Source organism: Acomys minous, assembly GCF_964271855.1.
Source record: "Acomys minous genome assembly, chromosome: 2".
NCBI lineage: Eukaryota > Metazoa > Chordata > Mammalia > Rodentia > Muridae > Acomys > Acomys minous.
In genome coordinates, this window is record NC_140484.1 from 114,637,932 (window position 1) to 114,646,903 (window position 8,972).

Sequence of the window (8,972 nt, forward strand, 5' to 3'; positions counted from 1 at the left end):
TGTGTGTGTGTGTGTGTGTGTGTTTCATAAAAAAATCTGCTGGGGTGGGGTTTGGTAATGTTTTCTAGTCATTTCTGCTACTGTAAATAACCCCTCACCATATCCCCGTAAGACTCAGTCCAATAAGACCCATTGTTGGACTTGGTGGTGTCGGAGGCCTCCTTAGCTACAGAGACTCCATCTTGTGTATAGTCTCCATCTGGAACTAAGCTAAATTCCAAGAAGCAGTTCCAATTCCCAGAAACCGCTTCAGAGTCAAATGTCCCAGACACATCACCCTATGCTCTGTTGGTTAGGACTTGGTGGGACTGAAATGAGCTGCTGAATGAGCTCTGATTGGCTGGCCTCGACCCAAGCCAAGCTAACAAGAAAGCCACCTGCGATACTTGATATAGGTACCCACCCAAGATATCAGATGCGATTCTCCTTAAGATCCATGTGTGAGATACACTGGACCGTACAATGTATGCATGCGTCTGATTGGACGCCCCGACCCCACTCCTAATTTGTGGTTTGGGGCTTTTAAAAGGTGACCCTCCTCTAGCCCTGCAACATGCTTTGGATCTCCAACCCAGCTGTCTCCCTGATAGATCAGCTTTTGAATAAAGATACTTTTTGTTGGCTCAAACTTGGTTTTCATAGTGGATTGCTTCCAAAATTCTTGAACCCTAACAGTGGTATCTGGAGTTCGGTCTGTCATAGGTTTCCTGTGTGGGGTGAGTAGATTCATGTGTTGTGTCTCCCTAGGAAATGTTGTGTCACACTGTAGCATATTAGGAGCACCTGAAGTATACATTATATAAAGCTAAGAATTATATTTTAGCAAAAGTAACTATAGTTCTTAGCTGGTCTGGTGGCACATGCCCATCATTTCTGTTGCTTCACAGCCTGAGGCAGGAGATTAAATGTTTAAGTCCTACCTGGAATATAGAGTGTGTTCAGGACCAGCCTGGGCAACTGCTGCGAGCCCCAAAGTTCAAGCCCCAGGACTGAAAGGAAAGAAAGAGGAGAAAAAAAAAAAAAACAAACCCTGCATCTCAGATGACAAATAGAGAGCTTACGATCTTCCTCACTACATAGCAAGAGCCCTGGCTGGTGGATGCCCTCACTCCTGCAGAGGACAGGCTCCTAACGGACCGCACCAGATTTCTGCCACCTGCTTTCCACAGTCATTGTCCAGTTACCTCAGACTCATTCAGTCAGAGCCATTCAACAAATGCTCATTGAGCCTGTGATCTAGAAACATTAACATCGGTATTCAAACCATTCACAACCAGGCTCCTCCCCCAGAGCAATTATGTCAGAATCCTTGGGTGGAGCCGGAGCACTTGCATCTGGGGATGGGGGGGGGGGCGGCGGGGTTCTCTGTGTAATAGTTCTGGCTGTCCTGGAACTCTTTTGTAGACCAGCCTTGCCTCAAACTCACAGCAATCCACCTGCCTCTGCCTCCCGAGTGTTGGGATTAAAGGTGTGTATCACCACTCCCAGCTTGCTTTTTTCTCTTTTCTTTTCTTTTCTTTTCTTTTTTTTTTTTTTTAAGTGTGAGAACCACTAGATAGACTCACTAAGAGAAGAAAGACCTTGGCCTTGGGATCCAGGGCTGATAGCCAGAAAAGGGAGGGCAGTAGGAGGGTTGTTTTTTTTTTACTATAATCTGACCTTTAGACAGTGCAGTGAGTGGTATTTCCTCAGCCTGAGAACGCCTTGTCCCTAGCATCAGGACATCACAGTACTGCATTCAAGATTTGATTAAGTTTTCCACAGACACTAATACACTAGTCATAGAAAACAGGGAGTCCATAAAAGCCTCAGATTTTAATTAATTTATTTATTTATTTATTATTTTTATTTTTTTGTGAGACAAGAGTCTCGCTGTACAGACCTAGCTGGCCTGGAACTCACTCTGAAGACCAGGCTGACCTTGAACTCACAGAGATCCTCCTGCCTCTGCTTCCCGAGTGCTGGAATCAAAAGCTTGCACTACCATACCTGGCCTAAATTTTCAGATTTTGTTTCTTTGGTGACAAAGAAGCCAAGATTACAGTTGTTATATGTTTCATTAGTCATAGCCCTTCACAATCAGGGAAAATTTTATCTTTTCTAGAGACTTAACAGAAGAGATTAAATTGCTAAAATGCCTGGTCATTGGGCCCATGGGAACATTAATACATTTGCACCTCACTGGTGGAGCTATAAATTGGTTCCATATTCTGAATCCAAGTCTGATGATAAGAAGACATCTTGAAGCCAGACGTGGTGGCACACGCCTTTAATCCCAGCACTCGGGAGGCAGAGGCAGGTGGATCACTGTGAGTTCGAGGCCAGCCTGGTCTACAAAGTGAGTCCAAGACAGACAAGACTACACAGTGAAACCTTGTCTTGAAAAAGCAAAAAAAAAAAGAAGAAGAAAACGATGTCTTGGTTTGCTTTTTGTTGCTGAGATGAAACACCATGACCAAAAGCAACTCATTGGGGTTTATTTGTCTTAGGAGCCCCACTGCAGTCCATCACTGAGGGAAGCCATGGCAAGAACTCAAGTAGGTCAGGAACCTGGAGGCAGGAACTGATGTAGAGGCCATGGTGGAGTGCTGCTTACTGGCTGGCTCACGTTGGCTTGCTACCTCTGCTTCCTTTTATAACTCAGGACCACATTCCCAGGTATGGCACCACCCACAAGGAGCCACCCTGCACCACATCGATCATTAATCAAGAAAATGCCCCCAGAGACTTGTGTATAGGCTTTTTCTCTGGGGGCTTTTTCTCAGTTAAGGTTCCTTCTTCTTAGATGGAAAATCATCATCATCATCATCACCATCAACATCATAGACCACCTACAAAATTTGACCTGGTATTTGCTTAGGAAAAGCCACTGAAAAGAAATTACCTAAGTTAGAGGGGAAAAAAGCAATATACATGTTTGGGCACAGTGGTGCATTTCAAGAACTTGGGAAGATGAGGCAGGAGGGTTTGGGGACATTTAAGGCCAACATGGGCAACAAAGTAAGACCCTATCTCAGAAATGACAACAAGATAGTAATATAAAAGAGGTACATTATACTACTGTCTAAGCTTTTGAAGAATGGGTAATAGTTCAAAAAGCCTAGAGGTAGACTGTTGAACAAACCTGCTGTGGTGGAACATGGTAGAGCTACAAAAGCAGAGACAAGCTATGGAAATTTACACGTGAGAACATGGAATGACTGTTCAAATGCTCTGAGACCCCAAAAGGCACACTTATAAATAATATCTCTGGGACTGGAGAGACGATGGCTCAGCGGTTAAGAATACTGGCTGCCCTTCCAAGGGTCCTGAGTTCAATTCCTAGCAACCATATGGTAGCTCACAACCATCTCTAATGAGGTGATCTGGTGCCCTCTTTTGGTGTGCAGGTCTACATGTAGGCAGAACACTGTATACATAATAAATACATCTTTTAAAAAAATAAGTCTTTAAAAAAAAAATCTCTGTGTGGGCCAGCGAGATGGCTCAGCAAGAAAAAGATTTCATCTTAGAACCCGGGTAAAAGAGAAGGAAAGAACTGACTCCACAAAGTTGTTCTCTGACCCCTGCATATGCATGACCCCACACATATAAACAATAAAATTCAAAAGTCATGTAGACGTGAAAACAAAAAGCCAAAAGAGCATTAATAACCCAGGTGTGGTGGTGAGTGTCTGTAATCTCAGCACTTGGGAGGAAGAAACTGAAGGATCAGAACGTCTAGATCAGGGAACTAGGGAGAAATCTCACAGTAAATTGCCTGTTCTGTGTGGTGATCTGAGTGAGAATTGCCCCCAGAGGCACATACATGTGACCGTTTTTGTCTGTTGGTGGAACTGTTTGGGAAGGATTGGGAGGCGTGGCCTTGCGGGAGAAGGCGGGTCACTGGAATGGGCTTTGGGGTGTCAAAAGCCCATGTCATTCCAGTTGGGGCTCCCTTAGCCTCATGGTGAGCGCTCGGCTGCTGCTCCAGCACCGCGCTTGCCTGCCTGTTGCCATGCTCTCTGCCTTGACGGTCATGGACTCACTCTCTGAAACCATGAGCCCCAATAAAGTCTTTCTTCTCTAAGTTGCCTTGGTCATGGTGTCTCTTCATAGCAGTAGACAAGTTAACTAAATCACCTAACAAACATAAGGACATGAATGCAATCCCCAGAACTGTAGGTAGAAAAAAACAAAGACTCCTGGCATTGTGACCCATACTTGTAATCTCATCACTGGACAGGTGGAAACAGGCAAATCACTGGAGTTGGTGCCCGCTACCCACATCAGGTTGCTCACTACCACCTGTAACTCTGGAGGATCCTCTGCAACACCTTCACGCACGTGGTGCACATAAACCCATGCAGGTGTGCATCCATACACGTAAAATCAACCTTAAAAAGAGAGGAAAGAAAAACAGGTGGACGGAATCCTGAGGGACAGCCACCGAGGTTACTCTCTGCCCTCTCTTCTCACATATACATAAGCGTACACACTCACACAGCAGAAAGTCGTCCTTGCCTACATAGCAAGTTCAAAGCCAGCCTGGCCTACCTGAGACCCAGTCTCAAAAAAGAGACAGAGGGGCTGGAAAGACAGCTCAGTGGTTTAAAAATGTGTACCTGCTCTTTCCCCAGAGAAGATCTGAATTCATTCCCTAAACACCACACTGTGCAGCTCACAACTGCCTATAACTCCAGCTCCAGGGACACTCAACGCCTCCAGCTCCAGGAACATTTGCACACAGAGATATGTGTAGTTTAAAAATAGTAAAAGTAAATCTTCTTTTTTTTTTTTTTTCTTTTTTTGGAAAGGAAGAATGAGAATGGACCAGGTATGGCAGTGGACACCTTTGATGCCAGCATTTGGGAGGTATCTCTGAGTTCAAGACCAGCCTGGTCTACATAGTGAATTCTCAGCCAACCAGTGTTATGTAGTAAGGTCCTGTCCAGCTAAAAATTTAAAAGTTGGAAGAAAGGAGAGAGGGAGAAATGGAGAAGAAAAGGAGGAATAAGAAACAGGTGTGGAGACATAGTTCTGGGCCCAGGACTCAGGAGGCTGACAATACGAGGATCATAAGATCAAGCTACTGAGCAAGTTCCCAGGCTATCCTGGGCTATAGTATACAAAACCTTGTCAGGGAAAGAGAAGGAGAAAGAGAGGTTGGAGTGACAAAAAGAACAAATGCTGTATGGCTCTATAATTATGCTTATATGAGGCATCTGAAGGGCTCACATTCACAGAAATGGGAAGAACTGTCTTGTCCAGGGTCCTGGGGGAGATGATAAGGGGATTATCCCCCCTCCCCCGATAAGGGGGTTATTTAATGGGCAAAGTGTCATTCCAGCAAGATGCAGCATCGCTGAAGCCCTGGTTCAGAGCAAAGGAAGTGTGCTTGCTACTACGGAGTCTCAGGCTCAAAAATGATGAAGAAAGTAATTTTTATCTTTCTTTTTTCTGACAAAATTTGAAATAATTGTATCATTATTTAATTCCACCAACATTCTTGGAACTGGCCATCATCCTAGAAGACTGTCGTCATCCTCGAGGCTGATGGGGCCTTCTATATATGAGAAAAACAGTGGCTGCTTCTGAGAGACAGAGCTTGTCCAGCATGTGCAAGGCCGTGGGTTCCGTTCCCAACACAGAATAACAAAAGGTTAGACCCAGCTTCTGGGAACTTGGAAAGTGGAGCAAGGAGATCCTAAGTTGAAGGCCAAACCCTGAGAAAGAAAGCAAGAGGGAGGATGAGAAGGGAAGGGAGAGAAATTGTTAGATGTAGTAAATGCTGCATTGAAGGTAGCAGGATGCTGTGACAGAAGGAGTCGCCTTCTAAGGAGGAGAGGGAGGAAAAGGAGACTCCTTCATAAACATGGTGGTCAGCAAAGCCCTGCACAGAGGGTTAATGTTTACCCTGAGACTTAGTGTAACAAGAAAGCAGCTTTGCTAAGGGCTCAGGAAACCAGCAGCTTTGAGAAAAGCACAGAGCAGCCCCTCAAGGACCCACTGCGAGTCAATCAACTTTAAACAAAGGTGCTGTTGGTCACATGGCAGCGAGAAAATCTTTTCAACAACTAGTATGAAAGCTTCTAGAAGAAAATCTGTATGACCTTTGGTTTGGTGGTGTGACTGTAGATTGTACTATCAAAAAGAAGAGCCACAAAGAGACATTGATGAGGACTTTATCAAAGGTAAACACCCTGCTCCGTGGAAGACACTGCTAAGAGAAACAAAGGGAAGCCATGGGGCTGAGGGCTACAGCTGCAAACTGCATACCCCATAAAGAACATGTCTGAAGTAAAGACAGCTTGGAAACAGGGCCTTACTATCTAGCCCAGGCTAGCCTCGACCCTACACAGGGTCTCAGCAGCTGTAGCCCAGCCTCTCATCACTGGGATTACAGATGTTTGCCATCATGCCTGATGTACAGCCTGGAGCTTATGAACTATTCTCTAAAGATTTGTGGAAGGCTTGATTCCCAGACTGGGGTAGTACTGGGCTGTGGTGGTGACTCAAGCAAGGAGGCGGATATGTATAGGATCTTTAGGAAGTTGGGGATCGTGTTCATGAAGGGAACACTGGGGACCTTCGTTCCTCCTCTTCTCTGTTGACCAGATGCCAAGAGGTAAACAGATTCCTCGGACCAACACACACTTTCTGCCTCATCACAGGCCCAAGACAGTAGGACCAGGGAAGCAGGAACTGAAATCCCTGAGACCGTGAGCACAGATAGTCTCTCCCTCCTTTAGGATGATTGTCTTGGCTGGGCGGTGGTGACACGCACCTTTAATCCCAGCACTGGGGAGGGAGAAGCAGGTGGATCTGAGTTCAAGGCCAGTCTGGTCTATGAAGCCTTGCATTCCTCATTCTCCCTTCACTCCAGCCCTGAGTAATTGTGAAATTGTCTTCTGTCATTATAGTCTTACCAGATCTGGACAGGATCAGTGAGCTCCTGGTTTGGTTAGAGATCCTGTCACAGAAATAAGGAAGACATCAAATATTGTCCACTAGTCTCCACATCCCCCCCCACACATATGCACACACATACATGTTGCACATAAACACACATATGTATACACATCAGGGCACACCTATTGGAACAAAAAACAAAACAAAAAATTAACTTGACCATACCACGTGCTGACAAGACTGCATGCCAGCAAGGACTCCAATTCCTGGACAGAGAGAATGCAAAATGACGCAGCCATTCTGGAAGACTGTTTGCCAGTCTCTTATAAATGAACCATAGATTTACCATGTGATTCAGGAACAATCACAAATTGGCATTTACCCAAGTGAGACGAAATTTATTTTAACATAGAAGCCCATGAACATACAACATAGTCACCCAAACCCAGAAACGTGGTTAGGTCCTTTTAGAACAAAGGAGAGGCAAGACGGTTTAATCAGTGTCAGTGCACGTACGTCCATCCTTATCGCATCTCTGTGCCCTCAGTGTCATGACAACCCTGTTGCATTTCTGCTACTTTGATGGCCTAGTGTTGCAGCAACCCTGTTACAGTCATGTAGCCTAACTGTCAAAACCTTATTGCCACAAAATAACCAATAAAAATGTGTTACCATATTAAGGGGCAAGGAGACTAAAATTGTATCTAAGGTAAAGCATCCAAGGCTGGGGTTTGGGGTATGAATCTGCTGAGTCAGAGCCAGCCCAAATAAAGCTGCTTCCTGGTACTAAGCCTCAGTGTTCTCATCCAAGAATCTCACTACAGAGGCAACCAAGACGTTCTTCAATGGGTAAATGGGTAACATGTGATAAAACCACACAAGGAATAAAGGTGAATAGGATTCCGTGGTAAAATGGACCAAGCTATCAAGTCACAAAACAAATATGGATTTTAAATGTATTATGCTAAGTAAAGAAGGTAGAAAGTGATGGCTACAAGTTTCATGATGGTACCTGTATTTCTTTCTGGAGAAAAGAAAGCTAAAGGGACACACACACATATCATTTACCAGACATAGATGTTCACAACTGTTATGCCGGTGCTTAGGAGGCAGAGACAGGATGGTTGCCCAGTCAAGGGCCAGCCTGGTCTACATAGTGACCTACATAGTGAGTCAATGTTTAAAAAAAAAAAAAAAAAAAAAGGACTAGGGATGCAGCTCAGTTAGCAGAGTTAGCCTTATAAAAACAGGCATGCAGACATTTTGGTGCAGATCTGTAATCCCAGAATTTGGAAGGTAGAGGCAAGAGGATTGGGAGTTCAGGTCATCCTTGACCACATAACAAATCCGAGGCCAGCCTAGAATACATGATGATACATATCTAGAGAAACAAAAACAATTAACCAAATCACATCAGCACTTGCCAGGACCTGGGGAAGAGTGGTTGGTTGTCAGAGGGCTGCAAACAGAGAGGTTTTTGAGACAATGCCATTGCTCTGTGTGACACTGAGGTCATAGACACATGACACCATGCAACTTCCAAAACCCAGAGACGCTTCCAGCACAATGAATAAACATTAATGTCGTCAAGGTTTTGAAAATCAACCTGAATGTTGAGGGTGCCCGACTGTGACCAGGTTGTGGCTGAGGGATGCAACCTCGCTGAGAGTGGTGCAGGACAAAGGAGTTGGAAATGCTTGGAAAAGCAGGGTCTAGACAGGAAATCCTCCAGCTAAAAACAGAAGCAACTGTGCATCACCACTGGTCTCCAATCTGCCAAGTTTTTCTCATAGAGATAACAGGCTTGCAATCCAGAGAACACTCTAGGCAGAGGCCTCATTTGCCACTTTTCTTATCTGGACAAAAGTACCAGACAGAACCAACTTAATTATGAGAGGAACCTTTTACTTAGGCTCAAGGTTTCGGGAGGAATCTTTTATTTAGGCTCAGGGTCTTAGTCCATCGTGTGGGATGAGAGAAGCATGACATGGTAGTTCCATATGTGATGGCAGTAACACGGGATGAATGTTCTTTACAGGGTGGTGGACCAGGAAGTTGAGACAGTGGCTAGGACCGGAGGC